Below are 18,746 nucleotides of genomic sequence, written 5' to 3' on the forward strand. Positions count from 1 at the left end.
GATATGCATACAGTACATAAACACATATTTAGTAATCTGTCCATTAAAACTTTATGGGGGTGACAATTAGGAAAAATATGTCTAAACAGGCTTTTATTTGGGCATTAATGAATAAACTCGAGAAACATGTATATAGTTTACTCCTTGAGCATCCAGCACCAGAACCCACCTCTCTAGCATCTGTGCTCTCTTTGCATCCAGAGCTTAATAAAACAAGGAGCAGATAAAAGATGAAGAATCAGGCAGTGCCTACCCACCATCTTTCCATCACCACTGCAGAGAAATGTTGATTTTATCTTATTAGGGGCTTTGTCTGCCCTTTTGTGCTTTCTGTTTTACACAAAGATCAAGCTATGAAAAAAAACAACAACCTTACAACAATAGTAGAGGCCCAGTGCATGAATTTGTACATGGGTGGGGTCCGGCCCGCCCAGCCCCAATCAGGGCTGGTCGGGACTGGGCCTGTCGGGAAGAGGAGATGGAGGGAGGTTGGCCAGCCAGCCCGCCCCTGAATGGGGTGGAGGGGACCTATCAGGGATCAATGGCCAGGGGAGGGGCCATGGGAGGTTGGCCTGCCAGCCCTGCCCCTGATCGGAGTGGGGGACGAATCATGGGCAGAGCTGGCTAAGGGGAGGGGCCACAGACCAAATGGGGTGGTGGGGGCCAATCTGGGGCAGGGCCAGCGAGGGGGAGTTGTTGCGGGCCGATCAGGGTGGGGCGGGCTGGGCCAATCAGGGGCAGAGAGGGCCTGGGGGGGGGTTTGGCTGGCCACCCCTCCTAGGGGTGGGATGGCTGGGGGGAGGGGCCATGGGAGGTTGGCCGGCCAGCCCCACCCCCCATTGGGCAGGTTTGCTGGCCACAGTGGGCGTCATAGCGATTGGTTGTTCTGGTCATTATGGTGTTGTGGTAGCTGGCTTTTTATATATATAGATATTTCAGAAAACGTCCAAACAGGAGAGGCCAGGGGTGGCACATCCTAACACCACTGATAATGCCTTTGACTGTGGTCTGCACACTTGGAATCTAGGTGCCCCCAAGGCTATGAAATAGCTACCCTAGCAGCCTGGTCCACCCAGTAGGAAAGAGAAACAAAATTCTCTCCCTCACCTCCCCTTCTCCAAGTTCTGTGCTCACCTCCAATGAAACAAAACCTCAGAAGGACAATTCAGCATCGAGTAAAGAGGAACTTTCGCAATGTCATACAGAGCAGTTTAATTCCTCCTGATCTTAACTCAGCTGCTGACCACTCCAGGAAAGTCTTGCCTCTGCATAATCAGCAGTCCCACTGAAGGGCTGATATTCTCTTTCCATCTATAAAAGAGCAATATACTACCAATAGGAGAAAACTGCTGATTTTTTTTAAATAGCTTTTTGTTCCCACTTCTATGAGGAAATATTTTAGAAACATTGAGACTTAGCCTCTGTTTCTATGTTTTAATAAATACTAAAGTATGTCTTTATTATTAATACAAGAGGCCCGGTACATGAAATTCGTGCACGGTGGTGTGTGTCCCTCAGCCCAGCCTGCACCCTCTCCAATCTGGTAGCCCTTGAGGGCTGTCTGACTGCCCTCTCACAATCCAGGACTGCTAGCTCAAAACTGCTCACCTGCCTGCCTTCCTGATTGCCCCTAACCACTTCTGCCTGCCAGGCTGATCACCCCTAACCACTCCCCTGCCAGCCTGATTGCCCCTAACTGCCCTTCCCTGCAGGCCTGGTCCCCCCCAACTGCCCTCCCTGCAGGCCTGGTCCCCCCCAACTGCCCTCCCTGCAGGCCTGGTACCCCCCCCAACTGCTCTCCCCTGCAGGCCTGGGTCCCCCCTAACTGCCCTCCCCTGCAGGCCTGGTCACCCCCAACCACCCTCTCCTACAGGCCTGGGTCCCCCCCAACTGCCCTTTCCTGCAGGCCCGGTCACCCCCAACTTCTCTCCTCTGCCTGCCTGGTTACCCCTAACTGCCTTCCCCTGCTGGCCTGATCACCCCCAACTGCCCTCCCTTGCAGACCTGGTCCCTCCCAACTGCCCTCCCTTGCTGGCCATCTTGTGGCAGCCATCTTGTGTCCACATGGGGGCAGCCATCTTTGACCACATGGGGGCAGCCATCTTGTGTGTTGGAGTGATGGTCAATTTGCATATTGCTCTTTTATCAGATAGGATAATTTATTTTAGTGGATCATAGTTGAGAAGTTTGCAAAGACTTTAGGGTCATATTTTTTATTGTAAGAAATTTGGAAACTACCCTCTAGATCAATCCATATTGTCACAAATGGCAAAATTTTATTATTTTAACTAGAGGCCCAGTGCACGAAAAATTCGTGCATGGGGTGGGGGGGTTGTCCCTCAGCCCAGCCTGCACCCTCTCCAATCTGGGACCCCTCGAGGGATGTCTGACTGCCAGTCGGACATCCCTCTCACAATACAGGACTGCTGGCTCCCAACCACTCGCCTGCCTGTCAGCCTGATTGCCCCTAACTGCTTCTACCTGCCAGCCTGATTACCCCCTAACCATTCCCCTGCCAGCCTGATCGATGCCTATCTGCTGGCCCAATTGCCCCTAACTGCCCTCCCCTGCTGGCCTGATCGCCCACAACTGTCCTCCCCTGCAGGCCATCTTGTGGTGGCCATCTTGTGTCCACATGGGGACAGCCATCTTTGACCACATGGGGGCGGCCATCTTGTGTATTGCAGTGACAGTCAATTTGCATATTACTCTTTTATTAGATAGGATTGCTGTGTAATATACCATCACATATACCCACCATATCTTCTTTATTCATGCACCCATCCATGGACACCCAGGGAGCAGAGGGAATTATGCTAAGTGAAATAAGTCACAAAGAAAACGACAAATAGTCTATGGTTTTACTTATATATGGAATCTTAAAAAACACACCCAAAACACTAGAATTAGTGTGGTGATAACATTGTAAGGTATAAAAAATGTTGAATCACTATATTGTACATGTGAAACTAATATAATCATTATGAGATTGTATAGCAACTATACTTAAATTTTTTTTTTAAAAAAAACTAAAATTTGGAAACTAAAGATAATAAAACTGAAGACAATAAAAATTATGATACTACTAGAGGCCCAGTGCACAAAATTAGTGCACAGGTAGGGTCCCTAGTGGCTGCCGACTCCTGGCCGGGGCCTTTCTTCGTTTCATGCCACCCCCTGGTGGTCAGCGCATGTCATTGAGAGCAATCGAACTCTGTCGAACTCGCAAGAGGACACTTTGCATGTTAGGCTTTTATATATAGAGAGAGATTACCCACAGATGACATTTGGGGGCAAAATTTTGTTTTTATGCATCAATATACATGTGGGTGTATATGTAAGAAAATTTTATACATACATATATTTCAACCTGATAACCACATTTTTATTTAATATATGTTTCCATTTTTTAATTTCCCTAAGTATTCCTTGACAACATTTATTTAAATGATGGCATGAGATTTCATTATATAGAAACATAATTTATATTTAAAAAGCTCAATTATTAAACATTAATTTTTCTCCCATTTTCATTAACATAAATATTTCTATAAGAAACACTTCTATAGATAAATCTTTAGGCATGCTGTAGGGTCATTTTAAATAAATTTCTTAGAATTTCAATAACAAATTGAAACCTGGAATTAGACAAAATAAAGTATTATTTTATTCTACATTTAACCATACCAATAGAATATTATTCTCTCCAAGGTTATGTTGCCCTTTACTGAGGCCACCATTCCTTTTCTGGAATAACAAAATGTCAACATTTCTGTGTTCTTGAGTTGCTGAACTTCTAGACCACGTTAGGTCAAACCAGTCTTTGCTCAATAAACTTTAGTGATCATTTAATACTTAACCAACCAAACAAACTCTATTACCAGATAAAGAAGTAACTAAGTTTCTGGTGAGATTTCCTGGTTTGTTACATTTCAATGCTGAAGCTTCATTTTCCAGGCTGTTTGATCATCAAGATGGTCAGTGCATGAATAGATGCATTTCTGCATTAGTGTTATTTTATGCTGATTAGGCAGTAATGAGTTTTTTTACAACTAACTCATATTCATCAAGTTATTAATGAGAGATAAATGCTGGATTTGGCAGCAAAACAGCAATAATGTTACACGTAGAAGACCCAGAAAGGAAAAATCTTGATTAAGTCAAGTTTTTTTTAAGTAACGCTATTTCTTGTTTTTGTTCAAACAGGGAGGAAAAATCTTGATTAATTTTTTTTGGTAAGTAATGCTATTTCTTGTGTTCAAACTGGGATCTAGAATAATATCTATATTTTTAATCTTTTATGATTACAATAAAAATTCATTGTCATTATAGAAAAATTGAAAAATGCAGAAAAATAGAAAGCAAGAAATAAAAATTAGCCATAACTTTACCTCCTAAAGAGGTAAATGATAATATGTGCATTTCCTACAAGCTATTTTTTGTGCCTACTTAAGATTAAAGCATATATGTTCGTTTTTTTTAATATACCACATTATTTTTTTAAATATATTTTATTGGTTTTTTACAGAGAGGAAGGGCGAGGGATAGAGTTACAAACATTGATGAGAGAGAAACATCAATCAGCTGCCTCCTGCACACTCCCTACTGGGGATGTGCCTGCAACCAAGGTACATGCCCTTGACCGGAATTGAACCTGGGACCTTTCAGTCCGCAGGTCGACACTCTATCCACCGAGCCAAACTGGTTAGGGTGCATATATGTTGTTTTTATTCATCATTATATTGTAACCATTGCCCCATCTATCTTACCTAATAATAGATAAACATGTAAATTGACTGTACCTCTGCTATGCCCACAGCCAATCAGAGTGAGTATGCAAATTAACCCAACAAAGATGGTGGGTTAATTTGCATATGCAGGTGCGGAGCCGGGAGGGGCGGGACACCTGCTATGAGGGGAGGGGGTTGGGAGAGGGAGATATAGGAGTGCTGCTCTGGACAGAAGCGAGGCTGTGCCGGCTCCTGGTGGGCCGAAAGTGGGGACTTGCTGACTCCCTGGCAGCTGGGAGTGAAGCCAGGGGAAGGAAGGCCTATTCTTGTACGAATATTGTGCAACAGGCCTCTAGTATATATTAAAGCCTAAGTGACCATTACGACTGGTTGACTGAATGACCGGTCAACCAGTTACTATGATGTGCACTGTCCACCAGGGGGCAGATGCTCAATGTAGGAGCTTCCCCCTGGTGGTCAATGTGCTCCCACAGCCAACCTCCTGCAGTCCCTCCCCCCAGCCGGCTAACTCCGATTGTCCCCCAATCGTCAGCCAGGCTGAGGGACCCCCACCCATGCACGAATTTGTGCACTGGCCTCTAGTTTTATTAATAATTCTTCAAAAATACCATTGTATTAGCTGTGTAATAGCTCAGTGATAAATGTGCCATAATTTAATTAATTTTCTGTTGAGAAACATTCAGACTTTTTAAAAATAATATTTCATTACCAAGAATAATTCTGAGATGAATATCCTTAAACTTCTTTATCAAATGTCTAACTAATTCCATAGGGTAGATTTCTAAACTGGGATTACTAGGTTAGAGAATATGAACTTGTATAAGGGTCTTGTAACAAACTGCCAAATTGCTTTCCAGACAATAATTCACAGTTCCACCATCAGGGTAAGTACCTGTCTCATCATAGTCAAGTTTTTAATTTTAATTTGGACAATTTAATAAGCAAACTTTTTATTCACATTACTAATAAAAATTCCCATGGATTTATGGATTGTGTTTTCTTCTGTGAAACATAAATTCACGTCCTTCTGAGAACAAAAGCACTAGCTGCAGTAGTGGGCATGGTACTGAAAAATGCTTGCTTGAGGCTCATTGAAATTAGCTTTAGTATAAATTGTACACATACTCTCCTATATAAGCCAGTCCCATACTATTTACTCTAGTTGGAGAACAATTCTAAACATTAAAAAAGAAAACCAAACTCTTGTGAGGGAAATCATAGAAATTTTTTTCAATAAATTTTGTAAAGAAGAACATAGCAATCAAAACTCAGAAGCTATTTGAAAAAGTAGGAAATTTGGCTTCAGATTCAAAATTTCATCACAAGTAAAAATATATCCCTGATGGTGCAGAGCATAGTTACTGTTGTGATTTTTACAGAATCCCAATGCAAACCCTGTTTTGCCATAGCAGACCATGAAGTTGCAACCAGGTTAAAATAGCTGTAAGGGCTCCACACACCTCCCTTCCTGCTCTGTGAAGTTCTTGTGGGCCAGGCTTTGATCTTGATGCTCTGTCTAGATGGCTTCAATTTCCAAAGTCAATACATGGTTCAAGATGTGGGCTTCAGCCACAGCGATCTCATCTACATTCCAGAAGCAAAAAGGAAGGTGGGACAGACAAGGAGAAGAGGGTGAAGGGCATGCTCTGGTTGTTTTCAAGGAAGATGCCCAATGAAATGTTCCCATACATATTACTGGACAGAAGTTACACTCCCACACTCAGCTACGAGCTCATCTAGGATTCCTGGGTCCTCTCACTTGGAAAGAGTAGGAGAATAGATATTGAGAAGATAACCAGCAGTTTTTATTACCTTCCTACTGATAATAAGCAATGTTTTGTTAGTATCTATGGCTATGCCTTTGTATTTCCTGGTAGGTAGGACTGAGGTATTTTGTGATCCTCAAAATGCACCCATATTAAATAGTTAATTCTACCTATGGCAAGCAGAATTATAGACAATAATATTTTGTCAAATATTATAGAGTTAATAGAAGAGAATTGATAATATGTGAACTTTGCTTCTCGCATCTCTTCTGCTCCTAGCTTTCAAGCAGAAGAAGATAACTTTGGGTGTTCTCAGTTCAAATTCACTTCATTATAGCATGACATGTCATAGCAACGTGTCCCGCAAACACATGTGGAGCCTTCCAGGTTCCCCAGAGCAGAGCCATCCACGCCCCTCTACCTGGTTCTTCCTGGCCAAGTTGTGAGAATTTAGAAGTAACTAGATACCTGCTATTCAATTATTTTTCTTTTAAAAAGTTGATGAAGACTTTATAAATTCTCTCCATTTTCTTGTAAGACTCCTGGAACAAATTCATCTCAGGCCCCAAGAATAGCTCTTTCACCCATATGTTCACCGATTGGTTTGATTATGTGTTGGCATTCCTGCTGGTTTAATGTCATCAACATTACTTACCATTCATCAAAAACCACCACGCTAACTGAGAGCTTTACCAAATAACCCAACAAGGACTGGTGTTTACATCTCCTCCCATCATTTGTCACCTGGCTGGACTCCAGAAACAACTCAGACCCTACATCACTGTTAAGGACCCAAAAATCACCATTGCAATGATGCATTCCTTCACTCAGTGCCTCAGACTTCTTCCCCAGGGCCTTGGGCAGAGCAGGGCTCTGGGGCCTTTGCAGTCATGTGTCGGTATCCATTATCAGCGTCCAGATTAGCAATTAGGGAAATGTGGCTAAAATTTAAACTGCCAAATATTTTTTCTCCCTCTTAGTGACTGTTTATAACAATATAGCCCTTCTACTTTTGACTAAAAATTTTATTTTGAATGTTTATTTGGGGTTTTTGTCCTTCCCAGATTCTCCTGTAATAATATTAGATTAAATAATAGATAATACCAAATTCTGAAAATATTACTTGAGATGACTTCATGATTGTATTTTATGATCACTTTGTGTCTTCTAGATGCTAAGTTGTCTTAAAGACAATACAAATTGGGGTGTTGGGGAAGTGTGCAGTGTGGTGGTGGGAGAACCTTAATTACAACTTTATGAAAATAAAAATTTAAGACTTTTACTTTTCAAATAGAGTGAGTAGTATTTATTATCATTTATATTATATCACCATGATGCGGGCTTTCATCATTTAGTTCCCCTTCTGGAATGTATCTTTCTATTTCTACTCACTAACATTTTACTTGTGCATTTAAATGACACTGATACAAGTATCTAGCCATGGATAATATTTTTTTCTTTTTAAATGAAGTTCCATTAGGTTATAAATAGCTGATGACTCTCCAAACTCCTCTAGTTCATGGGAGAAATAATTTAATGAGAACTTGGGTTGCTTTCTGTAGCTTTGCTAACGCAAATGAGTAATGTGTAATGATTTTTCATGGTGTGAAAACTCTTTTTATTCATCTTGTGCAAGAAAGTTTGTTAAAGAATTATTAATGATGTGATAATTGCTTTAAGATCTATGCCCTAATTAAAACAGTAAGTTCTTTATTACATCTTTATTTTAATTATATGTACAGAGAGACAATAATTTCTACAAGAAACCCTATGCAAAATAAAATTACCTCCTTCAGAAATGCTTCAAACGCTCTGCAGTGGTGCTGTGCAGAGGATGCGAGAACTTCCTGAAGAAAAGCCACAGTGGCTCCACGCCCCTCAAAACTCAGACGCCACCAGCTGAAAGTAATAACCTTAAACAAACTGTTTCACACTTTTACTTATTTTATTTAGCACATTTTATTTTATTTTTTATTGAATTTATTGGGATGCCGGTGGTTAATAAAATTATATAGGTTTCAAGTGTACAATTCTACACTACATCATCTGTATATTATATTGTGTGTTCAGCACTCAAAGTCAAGTCTCTTTCCATCACCATTTATTCCCCTTTACCTACCTCCCGCACCTCCCTTTCCTTCTGGTAATCACCATACTGTTGTCTGAGTCTATGAGGTTTTTTTCCCCTTAATCCCTTCACCTTTTTCACCCAGTGTTGGAATCCCCCTGTTTCACACTTGTAGTGAAGTACAATTCATCTATACTAATACATTTCTGCCTCTACTTTTTAATTTTCAGTACTTAAAAGTAAAGATATTTTTAAAAGTCTGAAAATCTCAACTAAAGACTAGAAGGAAAATGAATTTATTGTCATGGAAATTACCTTACATCAACTTGAGTCAATTTGTTTCTGCAGTTGTACTTTGCTGTTTCTTCAGTTTGCAAGATGATCCCTTTTAATTTGTTCTGAATGGCCTGTATAGAGAAACCACAACCAAAATCAATAACGGCCTCCCATTTATCATGCCATTCTTTTCTCTGCTTTTTGTCTTCAGTTTGTATGTGATTGACTGGGGCCACGCTCCCTTGTGCACAATGATCACTGACTTGAAGGGTGGTGGGTGAGTTCACATCTGAGTGCAGATCTTAGAACAATGTGTTGGGATCTTTCTGGACTGTTATTTAACCCTCAGAACATCCATAACCAGGAAAGCATGACTTCAACTTTATAGAGAAAGGAAGTGAAGGTTTAGAGCTGTGATCATTTTGGCCAGGGGTCAGAAAATTATAATCCATGGGCCACATCCAGATTGTTCCCCGAGGTTTTATAAATAAAATCTTATTGGAACATACACACACCATTTGTTAGGTGTTGTGTATGACTGCTTTCTTGTTACAACGGCGTTGAATAGTATAGTGTGATAGTGTCTGACCTGCAAAACCTAACATAAGACAAAGAGTTTGCAGATCCCTGGTCTGAATAAAGAAACCCAGAATTCCTCTCGCAATCACATCTCCTTCCATTCATCAGATCCCTTTGTGTTCCAAGGTTAAAATCATCCACTCCTGCCCTGGCCAGGTGGCTCAGTTGGTTGGACTGTGGTCCTGTACACCAAAGGGTGCGGATTCTGTTCTCAGTCAGGACACATAGTTGGGTTTCAGGTTTGATCCCCTGTGTGGGTGCATATGGGAAGCAACCAACCAATGTTTCTCACATTGATGTTTCTCTCTCTCCCTCTCCCTTCTTCTCTCTCTAAAAACCCATTAAAATATTTAAAAACAAGACAAAAAAAAACACATACACTCAGGTGAGGATTAAAAAAAATCATCCACCCCCTTTTTCTAGTGTACTTTTTAGAACTTTATTTCTTTATTCCTTTATTTTGCCACTCTTAATATAAAGGGCTTTTTCATCTGAGCAATATCTCCTTTCTGAATAGTCTGAAATAATATCTCTCTAGTCTATTTCTCTTTTAGTTTTCTGTCATTATTTAACTCTGATAATGTTATTTAACCCAATATAGCATTTTGGACCTCAGCTAGTAAGAGGATTGGTTATAGCAAAATATTGTCTCATATTACCTCATCTTATAACCTCAATTTCTTCCCTTAAATTTCCCACAGGACAATGGTTATTTGGCTGCTGGGGAAAGAGTCATAGGCATTTACAGTTTAGAAAATACAGCAAATATCACATAATAAAAATTAGATGGAAGAAGCGCCATGCCCCGTCAGAGACCCTATACTTTCTTTCATGTAGAGAAAAGGGAGAGCTGTGAGGTAGGAAAGGGTGTTCCCAACTCAAGGCACAGGAGTCAATGAATCATTTAATACTAAACGAAAGCTCTTTCCTCACCGACGTGCTTGTTTTGCAGTAAAAGTTGCCCAGCTCCAGATTTACCTTCAGCAAATTCAGTCACATGGACTAATTTGGTAGGTCTTAAAAGAGCCAGACCTGCCGTGACCAGTTTGGCTCAGTGAATAGAGCATCGGCCTGCGGACTGAAGGGTCCTGGGTTCGATTCCAGTCAAGGGCATGTACCTTGGTTGCGGGCACATACCCAGTAAGGAGTGTGCAGGAGGCAGATGATCGATGTTTCTCTCTCATCGATGTGTCTAACTCTCTATCCTTTCCTCTCTGTAAAAAATCAATAACATATATTTATAAGAAAAAAAGAGCCAGACCTACTTGAAGAGGCCCTCAGAGGATTTCTACAAGAGAAGAAAAAGACCAGAGAAGGTCTGGCTAGTCAAAAAGGGTTCAAAAGTAGTAACAATGGAAACATTTTAGGATGTTCAAGAACCATTTAAAAATAGAATATCCATACTGTAGAACACTATCTACTATAAATGATATTATAGGAGAAAATTCAATAATAAGGGGACATAGCAGGATCTTAAATGTATATGTTTAATTTTATTATTTAATTTTTGAAATATACATTATATATATATAAATATATATGTAAACATTAGGTGTATATCACATTAGTAATAGTGGTTATTTTTGGGTCAGAGAGTTATGAATAACTCTATTGTTTTCTCTAAGCTTTTCTATATTTTCCCAATAAGTATGTATTAGTTTCCTAATCATAAACTGTTTCTTTTTATGAGACAGAAAGAACAGAAGTAGAAATGTTATAGGTAATCTGAAGAGAAAGACAGATATTTTCTCTCCTAAATAAAATTAAAGAATTTTAGTAAATGTGTTGTGTTTCTACCCTAGGATTTGGAAAAATATATTAGAAGCAGATTGATTAATTTAGATGTGTTAAGAGAAAAGGTCCAGGTTGTTTTCTTCTGCAGTTTAAGAAACATTGGAGTAAGCAAACACTGTTCCTAGTCAGTGGGTTACTCACTTTGAAGGTCCTTGGGACTCCCCAAAACTGCCCGCAGACCAAGTTCTTTCTTGTTTGCAGACTCAGTTTAGGCGATCCCCTCGGCCAAGACAGTCTTGCTTACTCTGGTCTTCTTGAACTAACTAAAAAGTTTCCTCTTCCCCATTCCCTAACCCCGATCCCCACTCCCACTTTTCACTAATCAGAATTCACTTTCAGGGCCAGTAACATTTCTATAGCCATTTTAGTGTTGTTCTTTCTTCCTTCCTTTCTTTTTCTTTCTTTCTTTCTTCCTTCCTTCCTTTCTTTCTTCCTTCCTTCCTTCCTTCCTTCCTTCCTTCCTTCCTTCCTTCCTTCCTTCCTTTCTTTCTTTCTTTCTTTCTTTCTTTCTTTCTTTCTTTCTCTCTCTCTCTCTCTCTCTCTCTCTCTCTCTCTCTCTCTCTCTCTCTCTCTCCTTCCTTCCTTCTTTCATTCTTTCTTTCTTCCCTACCACAATGAGGACAAGACCAGCTTTAAATCATAGTCATAATTCCAGTGCTTAGAGTAAGTATTTGAATTGCCTATAATAATCAAATATGTCCACTCAGCAGAATTTGATTTTTCTTGGCCTTCCAGCCCAATTCTAAGATATGCCCCCACCCTCTTCCTCTCCTGTCAAACCTGTTAAAACTGAGCCAAGTGCATGGCTGGGAATGGAATGGGTGCTGGGCCAAAAGCTGCACTTGAGTATATTTGCCAAATCAGGGGCAGAGAACCTTTTATCTGCCAAGGGCCATTTGGATATTTATAACATAATTCTCAGGCCATACAAACTTCTCAACTTAAAAATTAGCCTACTATATTTGGTCAAACATTTAACTAACTCACCCCTAGTGCCTTGGCAGGGCCAGACCAAATGATTTTGCAAGCCTTATATGCCCACAGGTTGCACATTCCCCACCTCTGGCCTAAACATTCGCTTTCAACAATTTTTGAAGTAATAAACTGATGCAACATTTAAGACTAAGATGAAAAATTACTGGAGGAAGCAACAAGAACCACTAAATTGAAACATTAGTCTTTGTCCATTAGACTCTTATGGAATATAATCAAACGATGGTGCCATTTTGTAGACATTATCCTTCACACAATACACCAACCTTCTCTCACTCCCCCAGCCCTGTTTTGAGGGGCTTTCCCTCACCCTTTTATGGGTGGACACTCAAAACTTACTCAGCCTGGACCCTAATACATCTACGCTTTCTCTGCAAATCTGACAAGCCAGTACAATTCCCAACTTGAGGATTTTGTTGAGATGTTCTTTGTGACCTACGAAAACTGTAGTCTCTCTGGAGAATAAGTTTTAATGCATAGCTATAAAAACAAAATTATCTATTTAATTTTTAATTCTTCTAGTTTCTTATTTTTGGTCTGCTTGAACAAGGATGGGCTGGACTCCTATGGGCACCTTATTAACCTTACAACACATAATCCCCTCCCAGGAGTTAAGGGGTAGAGCAAATTGGGGGATGAGGTGAGAGCAAGGTGAGAAAGAAGCTCTTGATAAAGCAAGTCAGCACTGATCTGTTTGTGGAACACTTGTTATTCTTGGACTTTTCCAAGTAAGTCTAGTGTGTTATTCCTAATCAGCACTAAAAAGAAAAATCATAATTTATTTTTTTAATATATATTTTATTGATTTTTTTACAGAGAGGAAGGGAGGGGGATAGAGAGTTAGAAACATCGATCAGCTGCCTCCTACACATCCCCTACTGGGGATGTGCCTGCAACCAAGGTACATGCCCTTGACTGGAATCGAACCTGGGACCCTTCAGTCCACAGGCCGACACTCTATCCACTGAGCCAAACCAGTCCGGAAAAATTGTAATTTACTGATGGCTAATCAGTCAGGCTGATGCCTTACCAAATTGTCATGATTTTCTGCTGTCTGTAGGGTGATCCACTGGATTTGTTTTCTATCCTTGACCAGATACCAAGCACAAAACATTCCTGGGTCTTGTATCTGCCTCCCATGCAAGTGACATCAGAAGTAAAGCACAACAAAAACTTAGACAGTCGTCTGGAGAGGCAAAACACTCTGTTTTTGCATAAATTCTGTCTGTTTAATTTGCATGAGTATTTGGGGGTATGAGCAGGGATAGTCTCTTTAGAGAGAGTAGGAGATTACATTTCTGTAGTGGGTCCCCATATGTTTCTATGTGGAAAAGGAAGATTTATAAGCTTGTGATCTCTTGTATGTAAACGACATCCTTCATGAGGCATAACACATTTTTATTGTATACCCTTCCTTTGGAACTTTAACCCAATGGAATTTTTATGGACAATTAAATTAGGAATGATTTAACAGTAACAGTAATAATAAACATGTGCAAAGTGTTTGCTGTATGTGTGCCAGGCACTGTTTGTGGTATTTTACATATATTAGCATATTTAAGATCACTGTCATTAGTACAATTTTACTTATGTGGAAGAAGCTGAGGCACAGGTAGATTCCTTCCAATTTCAGCAGCCTTTAAGTGTCAGAGCCAGGATTTGAGCCCAGGCAGTTTGCTGGTGACCATTAAGCTGTACTGCTTCTTAAATGACAGCTCAGAGGATTTCTGGCCCTCTTACATGATTTTCAGGCAAGAGCCAATTCAAGAGACAGCTACTGAGATTCGGTCATGTTGCGCACTGGGTTAAATGCTGCGGCATATTTTTTTGAAGAAGTAAATCCATCCCCTATTTTTTTTCCTTTTAATGATGTGTTTATTTCTTTGTCTTACAGACTCTTTTCTTTCTTTTTAAAAAAATCTTTATTGTTGAAAGTATTACATATGTCCCCTATTTCCCCCCCCCCCCCCCCCCCGCATTGACTTCTTCTAACCTCCCTCCACTCCAGGCCTTCATCATCCTATTGTCTGTGTCCATGGGTTAGGCATAAATGCATACAAGTTCTTTGGTTGATCTCTTACCACCCACCCATCCCCCCACCCCCCCGCCATCTTCACTCTGAGATTCAGTTGTCTGTTTCATACTTCTATGTCTCTAGATCTATTTTGTTCATCAGTTTATTTTGTTCATTAGATCTACATATCATGTGATACTTATCTTTCTCTGACTGGCTTATTTTGCTTAGCATAATACTCTCCAGGTCCATCCATGCTGATGCAAATGGTAAGAGTTCTTTCTTTTATATAGCTGCGTAGTATTCCATTGTGTAAATGTACCACAGCTTTTTTATCCACTCATCTTCTTATGGGCAGTTGGGCAGTTTCCATGTCTTAGCTATTGTAAATTGAGCTGCTATGAACCAATCTTTCTGATAGGTGTTTCTGATTTCTTAGTGATCCCACTTCTAGGAATATATCCATCCCTTATTTTAAGTTGTTTAGAGTTTAGCAGGGAGATTAAGACAAACATACAAAGTTTAACTTACAATGTAGAAAAATGTCATTACAGAAGAATGAGAACAGTGCAACAGTCCAAAGGCAGACCAAGTTGCAATGGTCTAACTGTGGTGATTTTGTCTGTCTTCTATTGCATTTTCCAACCTCCGATGTAGAGAAACATAACTTCATTATCAATTGTTGTACCAGAGCAGGGCTTAGTCCACCAGAAGTTGTAACCTTAACCCCAAGCATGTGTTGAGTCTAAGGTTTGCGAAACATGCTTTAGTACTTGTATGAAGAGACAAAACAAGGTGAAGGTGAAGGCAGGGACAGCCCAGAAAGTGCCCATTAAAACTGTCTGGTATCTGTCCAGTTCTTTTTTTTTTAAAATATATTTTTATTGATTTTTTACAGAGAGGAAGAGAGAGGGATAGAGATTTAGAAACATCGATGAGAGAGAAACATCGATCAGCTACCTCCTGCACACCTCCTACTGGGAATGTGCCCGCAACCAAGGTACATGCCCTTGACCAGAATCGAACCTGGGACCTTTCAGTCCGCAGGCCGACGCTCTATCCACTGAGCCAAACCGGTCAGGGCCTGTCCAGTTCTTTTATTTACCACTGGGGGAGGTGTCCCTCAGCCCAGGCTGCACCCTCTCCAATCTGGGACCCCTTGAGGGATGTCTGACTGCCAGTCGGACATCCCTCTCACAATACAGGACTGCTGGCTCCCAACCGCTCGCCTACCTGCCTGCCTGATCACCCCCTAACCACTCCCCTGCCAGCCTGATTGATGCCTAACTTCTCCCCTGCCAGCCTAATTGCCCCTAACTGTCCTCCCCTGCAGGCCTGGTCACCCCCAACTGCCCTCCCTTGCTGGCCCAGTAACCCCTAACTGCCCTCCCTTGCCAGCCTGGTTGCCCCTAATTGCCCTCCCCTGCCAGCCTGGTTGCCTCCAACTGCCCTCCCTGCAGGCCTGGTCCCGCCCAACTGCCCTTTCCTGTAGGCCCGGTCACCCCTAACTTCCCTCCTTTGCTGGCCTGGTCACCTCCAACTTCCCTCCCTTGCAGGCCTGGTCGCCCCTAACTACCCTCCCGTGCCAGTCTGGTCACCCCTAACTGCCCTCCCCTGTTGGTCTGGTTGCCCATAACTGTCCTCCCCTGAAGGCTTGGTTGCCCTCAACTGCCCTCCCCTGCTGGCCCAGTCACCCCTAACTTCCCTCCTTTGACAGCCTGGTCCCTCCCAACTGCCCTCCCCTGCTGGCCATCTTGTGGTAGCCATCTTGTGTCCACATGGGGCGGCCATCTTTAACCACATGGGAGCAGCCATCTGGTGTGTTGGAGTGATGGTCAATTTGCATATTACATCTTTATTAGATAGGATTACTATTTCTCTTTCTCTCTGTCTTGCTCTGAGTCCTTTTTATTTTCTAGATATAGGAGTGTAGTGTTCTGTCTGGTGTTTGAGACATAAGCTCAGTTTGTCTGTCCTCTGAAGGGCCTTGAACATTTCTGGCAGTTTCTGAACCTTAACACAACCCAAAATGTCTATAACTTAGCACAGTGCCTGTCACAAAGGAAGGACTTAATTATTATTGCCTTCTCTCTTTCTCTCTCTCTTTTATTGTCATTGCTATTGGGCTCCAAACCCCAAAGCCATTTCTGCCACACCCTCCTGAGTTGCACCATGTGATAAAGGCAGAGAAATGTGTTTGTCAAAAACAACAGTATAACAAACACTTGGAAACTGTAGGTCATTTGAGGCAAGTCCAAATTGTTGAGTTTGTCTGAAATATAGAATGAATTTGTGGGCTAACTGTGGATGTGGACTGTGAGGTAAAGGCTGGTGTGTGGCTGTATTTTGTAACTGTCTAACATCGGAGTCACTTACATCTGAAAGAAGGCATATCCTCTGAGAACAATGTGAAAAGGGTGGTTCTTTAATATCATGGGCTTTTGTTAAAGCTTTTTTGAAAAGTAACAAAAATGAAATTATATCTGAATTTTTAATCTACTTTGCCTGTATATCTTGTTTCAGACTCATTTTATCCAATAATGAAGCTGGCCTCTTACCAACAAGTATTCAAGTCAATTTGAATATGAATTTAAGTAAAACATAATTAGATGCATCTAGAAGAGCATAGCTGTCTAACATATTCCACAGTTAAACTTAAATCTGCTGTTTTGGATTATTTACAGCTCTGCTTTCAGTTATTAAAAATTAAGGTTTAACTTACTAAAATTCTGAGTTTGTTTATCCTATAAAGTATACCAGCAGTGTGAATAATTCCAGTGCATATGTCAGTCTCTGTGGTGTTCTAGGGCAGACATTCAATGCGAGTGATGGGCGGATTCCTTTTTCCCTGACTCAAGGCAAATACGTTCTTCATAATGTCGATATTTATAGTTAAATATGACTAGTTGATTTTGTGAAGGAAATCTATTTTTCTCTGTAAAAAGATTGGAAAATATGACTTAAAACTCCTCAAGATTTCTTTTGAAGTCCTTGTCTATTTAAAAAGAACAAAAATAGTAATAATCACCTGTATCTATAGTAGAACACACTCTAATGCTTATTAATAAAATATTAACGAGTTTAAGTACTTACACACTTTATTAAAATGCAGTTACCAATCTTGTTTCTTTCAAACACAGCACTTGATGAACCTAAATGATCAAGTTCTTGAATGAACAACACATGTTCATGAGTAACTTTTTGATCTTAGGTATAAGCAGATTGAGTTTATCACTGTGAATTATGGGTGGTATTGAAAAGGCAAACCATAAGGAACCATCTTCTTTTGAATAGAAGAACATATTTATCTATATACAGTATATAAAAGCGTAAGCAACCGAACAACCGGTCGCTATGATGCACACTGATCACCAGGGGGCAGACGCTCAATGCAGGAGCTGTCCCTTGGTGATCAGTGCGCTCCCACAGTAGGAACACTACTCAGCTGACCAACAGGTGCCAGATGCAGGGCTCACAGCTGGTGAGCGCTGCTGTGGTGGCGCGAGCCTCTCCCAATTGAGACTGACTGGGAAGCCCGCAACAGGTGCAGCAGGGCCAGGATGAGCAGGAGCAGCAGGCAGGAATGACAGGCAGCGTTGGACTGCCGGTTTTGGCCCAGTCCCCACAGGGCCTGCGGGAATGGGCCAAAACCAGCAGTCCAACGTCCCCCAAGGGGTCCCGGATTGCGAGGGGGTGCAGGCCAGGTTGAGGGACCCCACAGGTGCACAAATCTATGCACCAGGCCTCTAGTATCAGAATAAAAGAGTACCCAAATCCATTGCCATGTTCTCAGGTGTAATATATATTTTCAGTCTTCTGTGCTCAGGATGGTAATATCAGATGAAGGTGGTGGAAGAGTGGGGGAGGCAGGCGAGAAACACCTGGCAGACACTAGCAGAGGATGGCCAGGGACCAACAGAACAGGGACATCTCCATGGAGGCCAGTGAGGACCAGGGAATAGGAATCAGAAGCGTATTGGACACTCTTCCCCTGTTGGGACGGCACCTTAGTCATGCCTAAGCTGCAAACCTAGGGAAGAGAAGGAATAGAAGAATCCAGAAGGAATTAGACTTAAATACCCCCCAAAACGGTTATTTAAATTGGTTCATTTTAATGTGAAATCTGATTGTTTAAGCTGGAAGTGATAAGAAATCCTATTTTGAGAGAGTAATGGGGTGTTTTATGTTCTCATTCTACCTTCCTGTGTGGGCATGCTTTGACCTTGTTTCAAGTGCTTCATCAAGTTCAGGGATACAGGAGGGGAACCCAGATTGGGGTTCATGAAGGAAGTAGAGAGGCCTGGGAGAGCTGCCTCAAGGAACAGTGGATTGAGCGTTATCTGTGTTCAGGACCTGGATGGTGACAGAGGAGTCCCAGAGCAGTCCTCCTCACTCCTCGTTCAGTGCCCTTCACACCATGCCATCCAGCCAGCTGACTGCCACCTGCAGCCCACCTGCTCACTCACTGCCTGGCACCTCTAAAGGAGGCATATTAGCAAAGTTGC

Source organism: Plecotus auritus, assembly GCF_963455305.1.
Source record: "Plecotus auritus genome assembly, chromosome: 6".
NCBI classification, from domain to species: Eukaryota; Metazoa; Chordata; class Mammalia; order Chiroptera; family Vespertilionidae; genus Plecotus; species Plecotus auritus.